General features: G+C 36.4%; 1 protein-coding gene and 1 long non-coding RNA gene across 2 annotated transcripts in view; one reads left to right on the top strand and one right to left on the bottom strand.

The window, feature by feature from the left end:
* COX10 (COX10 homolog, cytochrome c oxidase assembly protein, heme A: farnesyltransferase (yeast)) overlaps positions 1–16,479 on the top strand; it is a 140,008-nt gene that overhangs the window by 45,757 nt on the left and 77,772 nt on the right.
* LOC129051016 (uncharacterized) overlaps positions 1–16,479 on the bottom strand; it is a 35,559-nt gene that overhangs the window by 12,081 nt on the left and 6,999 nt on the right. The window contains exon 2 of the long non-coding RNA XR_008514972.2: positions 8,375–8,493. This is a non-coding gene — a long non-coding RNA (uncharacterized LOC129051016). The remainder of the gene's footprint in view (positions 1–8,374; positions 8,494–16,479) is intronic.

Here is a 16,479-nt window from a genome sequence, read left to right on the forward strand (position 1 = left end):
CTGATTATGCCATTGATGTTTTACTACAAAGTACCTCAAGTTGCCAGCGGGTGACATTAACACCGTAATCCTCTGTAAAAGAAGTCTAGCCCTTAGGTGTTTGATGAATAGAGTTAAATAATTTGGTGAAAGACCAATAGTCATATCCATATAGAACTCTTAGTTGTTAGATAGAAAACACCTGAAATGAATATTCTTAAGTTATGATAATTAGGGATTACATGTAGTTGCATAAAAATGTCCCTATATTAGTTTATTTAACCTTTTCCACTAAGGTCATTTTAATCAATAGTTGTTTGCTACTTGCTTTCCATAAACTTGCAAGTTAGATAGGGCTTAATTTAATCTTTTCTAGAATTTTGACACATTCTCCTCTGAGATCTCCTAACTCCTTGTATGTGGCTCTGTTACATCTGTTACATCATTTATTAAATTGCACTTCAGTATATTTTTATGCATCTGAATGTTCCACTAGCTTATGAGCTCTTGCTGTAAGGGCATGTTCCCCTCTTGCTATAAGGGCATATTTTATTCATCTTAATTCTTGGTACCCGACAGGCACTCAGTGAATGACTGCTGAATAAATGAAGGAGAACATGGGTCAACAAATGAGAACATAAGCTCAACAATTAAAAGGGGCTAAACACACAGTATTACTTTGTTTCTTTATTACTGCAAATTCATCAGAGCTGTCATTTAAAAATGAAACTACATTTTAGGATGTACGGCGGAAGATGGTCCTATTGTTTGTACACATTTTCTTGGAAATGTATTAGTCATTGAGCTTATAATAAAACAAGTTGAATTAAAATTTGGGTAATAATCACCAGTCAGAGTGGCTATTATTAAAAAGACAAGAAATAACAGATATTGGAGAGGATGCAGAGAAAAGGGAACTCATACACTGTTGGTAGGAATGTAAATTAGCACACCTTTTTGGAAAATAATATGGAGATCTCTCAAAGAACTAAAAATAGAAAACTATCATTTGATCCAGCAATCCCACTACTGTGTATCTACCCAAAGGAAAAGAAATCAATGTATCAAAAAGATACCTGCACTCATATGTTTATCACCGCCCTACCACCTTAGCAAAGATATGCAGTCAACCTAAGTGTCCATCAATGGATGATTACATAAGGAAAATGTGGATAAGAAAATGGAATACTATTCAGCCATTAAAAAGAATGAAATCATGTCTTGTGCAGCAACATGGAACCAGAGTTCATTATATTAAGTAAAACAAGTCAGACACAGAAAGATAAATACTGCATGTTTTCATTTATAAGTGGAAACTAAATAATGTGTACACATGGCCATAGAATATGAAATGATTGACAGTGGAGATTCAGAAGGGTGACAGGGTTTGGAAAGGGTGGATGATGAGAAACTGGTACAATGTAAGTTATTCAGTTGATGAATACCCTAAAAGCCCAGACTTCACCACTATACGTGCAATCTATACATGCAGTAAAATTACATTTCTACCCCATACATTTATTTTTAAAAACATGGTATACTAAGGGAAGAGATAAAATTAAGCTAAAGTTAGTGGCAATGTAAAAGTTATTTATAACAGCATAGCAGTTTTTTTTTCATATAATACTAAATGAAATTGTACATTAATTTCATCTTCTTTGTCATTTGAAGGCTTTTAAAAGTTACCCTTCATTAACTGGTACATTAGTCCCCGTTATCCTTTCTGGTATTTCAGTTACCCACAGACAACTGAGATCTGAAAATATTAAATGGAAAATTCCAGAAATAAACAATTCCTAAGTTTAAGTTGCCAGCCATCCTGAGTAGCCATTAGTGAAAATGTATTTCAAAGATACATTTTCTCATCAGAAATTTCATTACTAGAGGAAAACACAAGCTAGGAGATACAGAAACTCAGACTCTCTAGATCTCTAAACTGCCCTCTCAACAGCTCCGCTTAGACTTATGCAGGACACCGCAAGTGTAACGTTTCTACAACTTCTGATCTTTCCCCTCAAACCTGCTATGACTTCCATCTCAGCTGCTGTCAATCCAATCTGCTCGTTGCTCAGGCCAGAAATGCTGGAGTCATCAATGACTCCTGGTTTCTCTCAAACCCCATATTCATGCCATCAGGAAATTATGCTGATTGTGCGCGCGGGCACGTACACACACACACACACACACACACACACACACGTGTTAGCTGTGGAAGTTGTGAGGAATGATTAGAGGATGGCTGGATTTTCCAGCCAGTTCTCACAGCCTTCATGTTAGCACCACCATCATCTCTTGCTAGGGTTGTAATAACCTCTTTATCGCTATTACTACTTCTACTTTCTCCTTCTACAGCATCCTCAACACGACATCCAGAGCGATCTTCTGGAAATATAAATGAGATCATATCCCTCTTCTAATCAAAACCTTGCAGGGACTCCCCTGGTCCTGTGTGAACATTGTGCCACCCACCCCTAACTCCTGTGTCTTCACGCACTGGTCAACACCTTCTTTTCATGTTATTTATCTTAAATTTTGAGAAAAGTAACATGGGCTTATGTTCATGATGCTTTAATTACAAATATTTATTCATTATTTGTATTTCCCTTTTTGTTAGTTGCCAGTATTGTTCTGTCATATCTTTTGTCCATTTTAGCATGAAGATATTTTCTTTTTAAAGAACATACAAGGGCTTTTTTTTACGTTAAAAACATTAACCCTTTGTTACAACCATTTTTCTGATCCTGTCCCTTACTTTGCTCTTTATGTTTATTTTGGGTTATATGGAGGCTTTACATTTCAAAATATCAAATCTGTTGTTTTGTAGTTTCTTCCTTGGGAAAGATCATTAGAAAGGCTTTACATAGTAATAGGTGGATTTTAAAAAAATATGTGAGGTGGTGATTTAACTTAATTCGGTCCTAAACTGTTAGCTGGTTGTTCTGGGCTTATTTTTAAATGCAGCTGTTATAATGTGCCACATTATGCTGTATTTTGGATTTGTTTCTGACTCATTATTCTGTTTTCAAAATCACATCCTATATCTCTGAAACGGGAGAAGTTCCCTTATCCCTCTTTCAGGGCGTGTGACAGGAGTGTGGCTCGTTCCTTCAGTAACCTACTGCTCAAACCCCGAGGGGAAACATGTAAACAGGCAGGTGCAGAGGTCGTGGGGAGCATTTTTGGGCTCTGACCCAAAATCTGACCCAGCATCTAGAGGTGAGTGTTTGCAGCTCCCAAAACCCAAGTGGGCATTTGTTCTTTCCACTTTGCTGTCTGCAGGTGGCTTGTGTTAATCAGCTCAGTTAGACCTTCTGCCTTATCCCAAGGACAGAGGGCTTTCTGTATCCCACGTTCTTGCCCTAGTATACCAGAAAAATCAGATCACATGTGGGCTTGGAGGATGAGTGCAAGATTTTGCTAGGTGGTGGAGGTAGCTGTCAGTGAGATGGATGGGGAGCCAGAAGGGGGATGGAATGGGAAGGTGGTCATCTCCCAGAGTCAGGCCGCCCACCTAGCTGGACTCTCCTCTGACCTTCCCGGCTGAATTCCCCTCAGCGTCTGCGTTGTTCCACCACTGATGGCCTGCCAGTGTCTGCTGGTGTCTGTCGGTGTGTTTTTCTGCTTCTCTTGACATCCAGCTGCTTGTGTCTGTGCCCGCTAGGGTCTCCAGTTTTTATGGGTACAGGATAGGTGGGCATCGCAGGCCAAAAGGTAACTTTTGGGGTGTGAAAACATAAATGCCTGTCCTCATTTAGGTCCATGGACACAGGCCTGAGGGTGGAGCCCTCACCAAGCACCCTGCCCTTCTCTACTCACCAATTCCCTGCCCCGCACCCATGTCATCTCTATTATTTACTTTAATGTCTGAGAGGGCAAGTCTTCCCACAGTGCACTCCTTTTCCAAGACTTTTTAAGTCTTTTAATCAGTTTATTGTTTCAGATGAGGTTAAGAATTATTTTTTGAAGTTCTTTTTAAAAATTAGGATATAATTAGAACTACATTGTATCTGCCTATGTATTTGTATAAAGTATACATCTTTGCACTATTTTAGTCTTCGTAACCGAATGTATTTCTTAGACTAAGACCATTTACTAACACTTGATGGCAGGAGGGTGGCTAACATTAGACAACGTTAAATGTGCAAATCAATGTGAAGATGAATCCATTTCAGAAGTACTATAATGTACGGGAGAAAAGACATAAAAATTTTATGAAATGCTACTTTTTTCCTGATTTCTCATGTCTTATATTTCATGGTAAAGTATATTTCAAAAATTTAGATCTGTATCTGTTTTTGAATGTTCATTTCTAGGTATTCTTATCTCTTAGATTTTTTAGTTTCTTTAAAATAGTTCAATTTCTCACCCATTTTCTTTTTATTTCTATAATACCTGTACTCAGGAAGCTTTTTTTTTTTTCATACAAATATGTTGTCATATCTTCTCTTAGCTCTTTTAGGTATTGAGAGTAAAAGACAAATGCTTTTCAAAACTTGCTTTTGTTTTTCTCTAGTAGGATTGTTTTTTTCAAATAGACTTTCCATCACCTCTCAGTATTGTTTTCCATTTTTTATGTTGGGGAGTTTTGACAGTTTCAATTGCTGTTATTTCCCTCTGTTTATTCATCATTGAACTAAGTGAGGTACATTTAGTCGCAGTATTTGCTCATATGCAGAGTGTGTGGTATTTACTGGAATCTGTAGTGTCTACAGACTTGATGTTACAGGCCTCCTCTGTGCTCTTGTGATTGCCAATAATTGACAGGCATATATCTCCTACCTAATATTTATGGAGAGTTCATCTGCTCTGAGGTTACATTTCCTGGTCCTACTTAAGATATTTTGTGAAAATTTGTAATTTATGCCTTTATTAAAGCAATTTATTCATGTGTTCAACTTGTGTTCACCTGTTATGTCTTCAACTGAGCATCTGTCACTCAGCACTGAGGGTACAATGGTAGGCAAAAAAAAACCTGCCACGATCTTTGCTGTCGATAGACATATTGCCTAGTGAGGGATGAGAATGTAGATAATAATTAAATAATTATAAATCTTACTTAAAAATTATAAAATTGCTTTAGTGGGAGCTGCAAACTGAGTGATACCTGGTACTATTTGAATTTGTAAAAGGGATGGAAGTAATGTTCGGGCTGAAATCCTGAAGATGAGTAGGAGTTTTCTAGGCAAAGACAAGGAAGAGGGTTCTGGGCAGAGTGAATAAAATGTGCACAAGCCCAATGACAAGAGGAAGCGTGGTTTAGAAAAACTGAGAAGCCCTGTGACGAGACAGAGACAGAAAGGAGAGTGTTGAGTGAGATGAGGGTGGAGATCAGACCATGAATAGTCTTATAGACTATGTTAAGATTTTCTTTTATTTTAGTTTTGGAGCATTAGGAAACCATTGTCATGCTTTAGAGAGAGAGAGACCTGATCAGATTTGTTGTTTGAACCAGATTGGATAGAGAGAGAATGTCCAAAAGGCCTTTTGCCATACTCTAGACAAAAGGTGATAATGCTTTACACTAGGGTGATGGTTGGGGAGATAAATTTAAAAGATATTTAAGAGATAAAATAAATGATATTTAGAGATTGATTAGCAGTGGTGGAAAGAGAGAAAGAAGTTGTGAGGATGACTCCTAGGGTGTAGCTTACAAAATTAGGTGCATAGTGATATCACTGACTACCCAAAGAGGACCTAGGTTTGGTGGAAGGATCGTAAGTTCAGTTTTGGACATGTTGACTTTGAGGTGCCTTCAGTGTAGCCAAGAGGAGACATCAAGTGGATGGATGGATATGTAGGTCTAGAGGTCAGAATAGAGGAGCATGTTGCAGATAGAAACTCAAGAATCATCTGCATAGAAGTGGTCATTGTAGCCATGGACACCAATGAGATTAAATGACCTAGGATTAGCCTTGAAGAGCTACGTAATTGAACAGCATATGGAAGAGGATGATGTTGCAGAGGACATAAAGAAGAAAACCAAGGTATCACAGAAACGGAGGGCATATTTCAAGGAGGAAGGAAGATTAATAGAATGCTGTTATAAGGTGATGTGAACTGAAGACTGGAAGAGTCCGTTGGATATAGTGATGAAGAGACCAGTGATGACCTTAGGAAAAGCTGCTTTGTTGGTCTGTTGGATGGGGAAGCCATAGGCCCACAGTGCGACAGAATTCCAGCAGATGTCATGCAGATGGGATAAAAATGAATGGTAGTTCCAGGAGTTATGCAGCACAGTAGCCATGAGAAGTCAAATTGGAGAGAGAAATAGGTGATGAGACATAGGCAGTGAGTACAGATAATTTTACTCAAAAATGATGAGTGAAAACTATATCCTCTGGAATATAGTGTCCCAAGATTTGTGGAAGTTTGGCCTCTCTAATCAATGGCTTTCTGTCCTAAAGCTTAGATCCCTAGAAATACAGGAATTATGATGTGGAGAACCTACATCTTTGTAACACTTAGTCTTCCCATACAGGCATTGGTTATGTTTTCCTTCTCTATTTTCTTTCCTGACATTTTCATCTCTTTGTCCTTTGCTTCTGTAACCTGGGTGAATGTGTCATGCTCACTCTGCCTGTGACTAACTGGCTTAACATCCTTTGGGATGGATTTTGTTCTTTAGCATTTCTAGTGATTTCAGTTCTGAAAATGTATTTTTAAATTTATTTGTTCATAACTTCTAGTTCTCTTTTTGTATCTTGTCTGCCTCAGCCAGATGTATTTCATCTCACCCTTGGTATCAGGCTTTATGATCTGAATTTTGTGAGTAGGAAGTAATGATTTTAAAAATTGTATATTTATTCCCAGGCACTTTCTAAAAACCATGGCAAGGAAAAGAGAATAATAAATTGAAAAACTTAAGTCAGAAGCAAGGTTAATGCTGAGGGATGCGTAACTTAATATCCTACACTGTTGCTATCATGGCTGCAACTTAGTCACTTGGGCTTCAAGCGACCTAATAATTAAAGTGACAATGAAAATATCATGAGTTCTAACAGTTGCAGTATCCTGATAGGCTGTGTACCACGATGGCTAGGAACACAGAGGTGAGCCCTGGCTGTCACTACTTGTAGTTGTGTGACATGGGGCAAATTACTTTTCTATGTTTTGATTTCTTCATCTGTAAAATGGAGACAGTAATAATAGTATCTACCTGCATCATTTGCTCTCACTGGAGACGGGTAAGTAAGACATTATTTCTACTCGCAAAACCTAGTGGGAAATATAAGCTATAGACACAAATAAATGCAGTTTAATTTGAACATAAATAAAATAAAGTGATATAGAATATCATAGAAAAAAGATTATCTCTGGCTTGTGTGGTGGAAAGTGGTAGTGAATGCTTCCAAAGGAAGTGGTGCATTTTAGCTGGAGTACACAGGGTGTGCATGATTTGAAGATGAGGAGAGGAGGATTTTAGTCAGAAGAAATAACCTGAGCCCAGAGAGAGAAGCTGGGAAGCATACACATGTGCATGTGTGTGATGTGGAGAGGCCTAGAATGTCAGATGGCAAAAAGGAAGTAGTTGGCCATACCGCTTGGGTCATGTTGTTGAGTATCATAATTGCCCAGCTCTAAAGAGATGAGATTTGATTCTGTAGGCAATAGGGAGCCACTGAAGTGGGCAAAGCCTAGAGGCATGTTGACCAGTTAGGGTATTATTACCATCGCCCCAGCAACTACAGGAAACAGGAACTTGAAAATGATGGAGATAATGCAGAAGAGGAAATGGATTTGGGGGAGAAAAGGGCCTTCATTCTGAGAAAGTTGATTTAATTTCAGCTGTAACTTTATTAGTAAACAAAGAGGCACTTGTTTGCCTGGGTGTCAGGCACCACTTTGTGATCAGGGTCCTTATACTTATAAAACAGACGAGGCTGCAAAATCTTCAGTGTGCTCTGGCAATCCCCGTCAACCAACTAAATGAGTTGATACTCACCATCTGTAATCTTACCAGATCCTTGCTTATCCACTTACAGTTTATCATTTGTTCAGTTAAATTTTTAAAAATAGAGGAAACCAAGAGACATTTAATACAATCATATATGATTCTGGTGAGAGAAATTTTTTTTTCTGTACTTTTATTTGCTGTTAAATGATTTTCTATGTGGGGCTGCCTGAAGTCTTGGTTGGTGGCAGTGACTGTTGGGATTCTCTGAGGGAGAAAAATGCCCTTGTCCACCTGTAAGAAGTCCTGGCAGTTGGCGATTGGTGCCAGGATCTCTGAGACTTGGCCTGTTCATTGCCACAGAATGCATTGCACCATCTCTTAGTCATCTTAAACACGAGGTGACTGGCCAGCCCATTGGCTAAAGTACTGTTGCTTCAATAAACCACATTAAATTAATATCTCTTATAATTATGGATTATCCAGAAACTAACTAAATCCTACCTGTACCCAAAGAAACCAAGATAATGTTTCTCCAGTGCTTGCCTTTGGAGGAGCTGCTTCTACATGGCATCCGCCCGCTTCGGAAATGGTTTGAGAACAGAAGCCAAGCCAGGTCAGCACTGGAAAGAGAATAGCACCAAAGCGGATGTGTCAGTTGGATGTGGAGAGGGAGCTAGGAGTGACAATGATAGTATAATGCCTTACATTTTTAGAGCACTTTACAGTTTACAGTGCTATTTCGTGTACCCTGTCTTTGATCTTCCCACAGTTCTCTGAGGCATATGAAACAGGTTTCACCACATGAGTAAAGAGTAGGAAACTGAGGCCCAGCGTTCAAATACCTTACCTCAGTACCGGAGCTTAAACTCCAAATTCCGACTTCTTCTATCATTAAACATACTGCTTTTTCTACCAGCTCATGCAGTAAACTCTTGATTTGGGGAAGTTATTGCTTCAGAATTTTAAGTTGCATATTCACAGTCTATCATAGTGAATCTGAAGTCCAAAATGCTAAATCTCTTCTCAGCAGCATTAATACTCGGTAATTTTCTCAAGATCGTTTGAATAGAATGGACTCACAGGCAATATTATTGATGTGTGAGCCGTGAACATTAAGACTTCTTTAAGAATTCAGAATTTTTTTCCAGTGTAGATAAAGTAGCCTAGAGCATGATGGAAACACATGAAACTAGTTTGTCTGATTAAAAAGAAAAATTTTTACAAATCATAAAATTAGGAAGGCAGTTTGTAATGAAAGCCATTAAATAGAGAATGTAAATGTTATTTCTGTAGTCTCTTTAGTGTTATGTTTTAAGGTAAATAATGTATCCCAAAGAAACTGTGAAATCGATTAATAAATTCACTCTCCTCCAGTGTTAGGCAATGTGAGATGGAGTTAACCAGGGCTTTCTGTGGATGGAGAAGCAGTCTCGTGCTCACAAGGGGTGTGGAAGGGCTAACAATATGAGAACAACAGGTGCATGCAATTTGTGTTCAAGAGTAGTTTAAGTATCTTTAATCAGTCCGTTTTAAGTCAAACCATATGATGTTGAGACATAGACATTTTTCCTTTCGGTATCAAGTACTTTTTTTTTCCTCAGTGCTCCATATTAGTAGTACCCAGCTGTGAAACTAGGCTTGCCTTTTGTTACTTAAAAGCAGATAAAATGTTTACAACAGTTACAGTTGATTGCATGGTGGTTAGTTTCACATTTCTCACTCCTGTCAAGGTGACTGTGGGTCTCTAAAGAATAAATCAGGTTGCCTGACTTGTTTTCTGCTCGGTTCAGCTATAAATAGGTTAGTTGTTGCATCAAATATTGCAGGGTGACCACTCTGTTAGACTTGACAACTCTTTTTTAATGATAGAAAGAATTGCTTCATCTCTGACTTGGCACAAAATTTGTGACTTGTAAGCCAAGTAGAGAGATTTTTACTTAGAGTTTATTGCACTTTATTGCCATTTTATCAAAGATAGGGAAGTAGAATAGTTTTAGGGAAGCAGAGCCATATCCTAAGCATATTACACAGTAAGTTTTTTCCTAATTTCCATTCGCATAAAGTTAAGGGGTGAAAAAATCAAGTTCTCTAGGACAACTCAGAGTAGGTTATTTTTTCTTATTCTCTTCAGAATATTAGAGTTTGGGAATGCTGTTCCAGTCCCACTGTGCTTTTTTGGTAAATGTTTGTTCTCACAGTTCATGTTGCACGTGTAATTCGTTAATGGGCTTCTTTATAATTAAGATGGTATATTCATTTCATAACAGTTGATTGTTAGGATTACATAAGAAAGGAAAAAAGTGACTTGCCATGTTCTTGCCCTCGATGGTCCGGTGCAGATACCTCTGTGGAGTGTTTTGGGGTGAAGTTCAGCTAACCGTGCTTTCCTCTTTCATTTCTTTATCTATCATAATGTGACATCTTCCTTCCCCTATAAGATGGACTTGTGGGGACTGAGTGTTTTAATGTTATGAGAATGTTCACATGTTGGATCTTACTTGTTTAATGTTGAGTCACAACCAGGTTATGAGCTATACTTGAGACAAATGTGCTCCAACTTTAGAAATCTTCCCTTTTGTGTAAAATTTATTTCAATCTCATTTTTTCTATTGCTTTACTAGTTTTCACTTTGGAGTGAAATCCAATAAAAAATGGTCAGTAAAATCAAGTGACAAATTGATTTATGAGATGCTGGTTGGGTTCCTCCCCTAAAATGTGAACAGTGAAATGTGAACTTCATCCTTAAATGTATTTACACAGGTTGTCACTGACAAATGCACATTGGTAAAATAACTACAGGAAAGTTTTTATCCTGCCACATCTAGTTGAAACATTTCATAGAGGCTGTAGTTTTCAATATGCACTGAAAATAGAAGGCCCTGCTCCTACAGCTGATAGGAAGCGACAGCATGCCTGTTTTGCACAACATTGTCAGCTTATTGATAAAAATGTAAGAAAATTCTACAACTCTCTAAAATGGAATTTTAGGTTGTTATTTGTAATGTTTACAGTGTCAAATTCATTCTTTGTTGAATTAGCCTTGTATTAAGGGTATTGCAGTTAACAGGGAAACAATTTGGCTATTGAAAAATAAATTTTTACTTTAATACTGAAAAGCACATTGTAAAAATTTAAAACATATTCAGAGGCCAATATTCAGAGCCAGACGATGAAATGCAGCTCTTTTGGGAGGGAAATACATTTGAGAGAGGATTACAAAGGGAAATGCCTATGAGTTTAAAGAAGTAAACCAGGACTCCTACCAGTGTTAGTAGTTGAGGCATGTGTGTATTCATCTTTATTGTATGTTCTCAGAGAGGACTTCACGGCTAATGTTCTGGGTAGTAGATGGCATCCAATTCACTTTCGGTTTTTAAAATACATGTCAATACTTAAGTAGGGTAGACAGCAGCACTAATCATATTAAGCACAGTGTCTGAACTCACAGTGAATGCATAATTAATGTATTGTTTTAGAGGACCTAATATATTAGTCAAGGGCAAGAGCTTCATGCATAACTTGTTCTGTGGGTGAGGAGGAGAACTATTCCACGGTGCTGTTTGTACCACCGCAGCTAACTCTGCTCACTAAATCTATTTTGTTACACCTCTATTAGGAGCCAAAGCCATCAGACAACCTCCATTAAAGTGTTTGCCACGGAGAACTCTCTCTGGGATAGTAAATGCTAATTCAGTGTCAATTAGAAAAATGCTTCTAACAAAACACTACGATTAATAAGGGGTACTTGTGTTGATTCATTGCTGGGTTGTTTTTTTTTTCTAATTCCTTATAAGGATGCATCTTTCATTACTTTCTATTTATTATTTTAAATATGTTTAGCTTGAAGGCACTTTGCCATTTCATCTTTATTTTAAAATGTATCCAAATGTTTACTTCTCCATCAATATCCATTTAAACTTAAGCCATTTGGGTCTCACTAATTTAAATTCCTTTAGCCAATCCATTGAATAAAAGGTTCAGTATAAACTCTTGAATTACTGCATTCAAACACACTTCTTAAAGTTTCTGATTTCTATAATCCTCTTCTTAGTTTTGAAGATGTATAATGTATATTTTAAAAATAAATTCAGTTTTAATAAACATCCTGTGACCACAGCTAATTAACAACTGAAAACTAAAAGTCTTTTCTCTTTACAGTGTTCTGAGTTTATATAGTAGATGTGTTCAAATTTTAGTATGGTATTCTGTAGTTTTATGCATATACATTTTTTAAGCTGCCTAATTGAACTGTGTGTGTTTTATGGTGACAGTGGTCACAGTTTTGTTCCTCTTATTATTTTGATGAAATTCATCTTTTGTTCAGCTCCTTGATATTAGGGTGTTGGTGGCAGGGGATGTCTGCTGGGTGGGAGGATGCAATGGAGTATATAGCATGAGGGGGAGAATTTGCTAAATGTCCCTTTGATAACTTGGTGTTTTATTTAATTCGTTCAAGCTCCTGAAGTATTAATGTCTCTCTTTTTTTTGCTTTATATAATGTTTTATTAGTATTTAAAATGTATGGGGAAATATTTACTTTAAATATTAATCAGTATGAGCATTACTGAAATATGCTAAATCTTATTGATTTGGTCTCTGATTTGTTTTTAACTTTAGAAAAAAATAGATTGTTAGTGACTCGAATTCATGTTTCCTTGAGTAATAAATAGAATCACGAATTTGGTGCAAATGACTGTCCTAATCTTCATATTTTAATCTTTGAACTATAAACTTGAAAGAAAATAGTTTAATTTGACCAAAATTGTGTTATAACTTTTGAATTAGCTTTGGATTTTTAAAAGAGAGTTAATTTTAAGGAAAGGTATAAAGAAACTTGTTTTAGCTATTTGCTGTCTTCACTAAACCAAGCTTTCTACTGTAGATGTAAATTTTTAAAAAATTGATGTTTTGAATAGATTATTGTTAGAAGAATACTTTTCCTCTGTCTGTTTTCCTGGTGTGCTACCAGTAAGTAAAGTTATAACATTGAGACATTCTGATAGAGTTCGAGACAGCTCAACTATAAGCTTATTTTAGTTGTTTATTATTCTTACTCCATTACCTCAGTTTTTTCATATATTTACATACTGAGTGCAGGGAAGCAGAGATAAAGTATATTCTGATGTAAAATCTTCTTAATGATTATAGATAAAAATAAGCCAGTCAGTTTAAATATTTTGTACCTATAGGAATTTTTAAAATCACATACAAAAATTCAAGTGCAGTTAATGCATTCTATTTATAATATTCATGTAGATCAAAGCAAAGAAACAATATTGCACTAGTGATTTCTATTAAATAAAAATTATATATGTGTGTGAATGTGCTGCATTGATAATGTATGCATTGGCCTTGTGTTTAAAATATTAATATTGTTACTCTGTCTTTTTGTATTTAAAAATTAAAAGTAATATTCTTTGTCTAGTTAGATGTCCTTTTATTAATTACATGCTACTGAGAAGCTATTATTTTGCCCTCAAGTACCAAAATAGTACTTGGCCACATCAAAGTTAGCACCACCTTTAGAAGTGTTTTTAATTTTTTTCAAAAGTTGCATTTTTAATAGTAATTTGAATCTTTACGTGTGTGTGTGTGTGTGTGTGTGTGTGTGTGTGTGTGTGGTTTTTAAATTACAGCATTGAACTTAGAAGGCCTGCCTAGCCAGTACCTCAAATTTGTTGCAGATGCTGCATATAAATCTGATTTATCTTTTTTTTTTTTAAGTCTAGACGTTTTATGTTTAATTTTACTCTTTTTGGTACCTCTGATACTAATAAGAAAATTTCACTGACCTGAATTCTTAGTAAAAGAAAAAGATGTGAAAAATGAACCTCCAAATGCTTATACATGAAAGGATTATATAATTATTTCATTTGTATCTACTTTATTATTTCATATTAATCTATTTTAATGATGCAATTTTGAGCATTTGCATTTTCGGCAGTTTTTTTTAGTTTGTCATATACTTATGAGATTAAAATGTTAGCTGTGAACATTAGAAACAATGCTTATTTGACAAGAAGCTCTCCCTGAAGCCATCAATAAAAAATACTAAATATCAGATATGTATTTCATTCAGTTATGACTTAATTATATTACCTGTGTTCTTTTTATTCTATTTTATATTTCCAGACAGAGAGTAACTATTCTCAAATATTCATTTAGTCATAATAAACAATTAACATTTAGTAGCTTAGGGTGCAAATTATCCAGAATTCTCCTGATAGGGTGTGCATATAGTAGGGATTCTGTAGGTTTTTTACACACATGAATCCTCATAAAAATGCTTTCACCAAAAATATTTAGATAATTAAATAAAAAGGACACTGGAAGAAGGGAGCAGGGTGCTTCAAGAAGGAGAACTTAAGTACATTATGGATGGATTTATGATTGTACAGCTGGACTGAGTTACTACAGGACTATAGAACCCAAAAAAAAGTGGTCAAATTTAAGAAGAGCATATCTCAAGGCACATTTCAAAAATCTGTATTTCTACATTTATTTTATTTATTTATTTATTTTTGAGACAGAGTCTTGCTCTGTCGCACCCAGGCTAGAGTGCAGTGGCGCGATCTCGGCCTACTGCAACCTCTGCCTCCTGGGTTCAAGTGATTTTCGTGCCTCAGCCCCCCAGTACCTGGTATTACAGGTGAGCGCCACACACTGGGCTAATTTTTGTATTTTTAGTAGAGACAAGGGTTTCACCATATTGGCCAGGCTGGTCTTGAACTTCCGACCTGAGGTGGTTGGCCCGCCTTGGCCTCACAAAGTGCTGGGATTACAGGCGTCAGCCACCGTGCCTGGCCTTTTTTTTTTTTTAAACACTGGTTTTGCATTAGTAAAAAAAAATCTTCCTTTTTAGATTTCAGGTACTGCTAGATATATTGTGTTTAAATTTTAGTTCACAGAAATGAAATTTATACTCTTTACTGAAATAACACTTTATATTTCAAAATATATATATATGTAAATGTATATAAATAATGCAATATAATAAATGTATATAAATAATGTAACCTTTCCTCAGCTGATGAGTCCCTTGCCACTAAGAACTATTTACTCAAGTTCTCAGTTTGTCCTACCTAAATTCCCTTGTTTGATTTCCAGTTAGACACATTCTGTCTGAATCAGTTAAAACTTCCCGTAGTATTTATGTCTTTTGTAATCTTTACCAGGATCTGATTCTTCTGTAGCAGAGCTATTTTTATTTAGGCTTATATGGCTAAATCAACTCTTTCAGCCTTCTGTATTTTTCTTTGCTTTGTCTGTCTCGTTAAGGCTCCTTGAGAAAACTCCCCATAATTATTTTTTTCATTGTGCTGTAAGCATTGTAAACCATGTGTTCCTTTAGCAAAAGACATGAAGATGCAGGCTGTTTGTGCTCAACAAAAACAGACCTCTTTACCTTGAAAAACCAACTTTAGCAGAGCTATGCTAGAAAAGGATAGGAGGACTCTCTGGGTACAATAGGGTTATATAGGGTTGGTGGTTTTGTTTTTACCTATTGAAGAATCGGATTGCAAGCCCATTTCTTTTCTTCAGCCTGTGCATGAGCCTGTCTAGGAAACTCTACAGTCACATACTAAGAAATCCACATAAATTAGTTCGTGAGGCTTCTTAATCCCAGGTGGATATACCTATGAGCCCTGTGTATATTCTTTCCCCTCTTCTCTTCCTGGGAGAATGTAGTGAAGGTGCTGAAGCCACCCAGTGCCAGCCTGGAGTTTCAACAAAAATTAAGAAAGTAAAAATCCTTTGGACATAAGTGAGGAGTTTCTGCTTCCAATTACATTACACTGGAGAAGTAATTATCTTAGATGTGATTGTATTCTGCCTCCCTCAGAATAATTCCTCCCTTTCTAGGAAAATATTCCTCCCATTTTTGTGCATATTTTTTACAACTAAAGGCACTGGATATAGTGTTGTTCTTAGGTAATTTCACCGCTTTAAGATAAAATCTGAGTAATGTCTATCAATGATTACAAGATTTGAAGCCCATCACTGCCTCTGAAGTGCAGCTTCATAGGCAATTAAAAATTCCCCAGGACTTCTGATAGAGTTACTTGTAATAGGTATTACAAATAATACATATAATAATGTATTGCTTAAGGTCAAAGTTTGAAACAGGGCTAGAATCAAATTCTAGCTCTACTTATTAGGTGTTTGGCTTATGTAATTCCTTCATCTCATTTAAACTCAGCTCTTTCATATGTAAACTGAGGCCTGCACCATCTACCCTTATAGGATCTTTTTTCTAAGAGTTAAAGTAAATCTGCCTGCACCATCTACCCTTATAGGATCTTTTTTCTAAGAGTTAAAGTAAATCTGTTAATTTTTAAATTTTCTTTTGTGTTATCTACTTCACCACTGTCTTTGTTTCTTGGCTGTTTTCTTTGCCAGCCTGATTGTCTTCATCATATGCATTTCTATGGCCATCTTCCTCATTGTCGTCTTCATCTTTGTGGTTTGTTGTCTCTCCTTTGCTTTCTTTTCTTTCCTCCTGATTTTTCTATTCCCCACCTTTTTCTTCTCCTTTGCTCCTCTTCACTAAATAGTCTCATCATCTCCTATAGAGCCCTTTCAAGAACCTTCCCAGGACCTGTGAT

The sequence above is a fragment of the Pongo abelii genome, chromosome 19 (genome assembly GCF_028885655.2).
Source record: "Pongo abelii isolate AG06213 chromosome 19, NHGRI_mPonAbe1-v2.0_pri, whole genome shotgun sequence".
Taxonomy (NCBI): Eukaryota; Metazoa; Chordata; class Mammalia; order Primates; family Hominidae; genus Pongo; species Pongo abelii.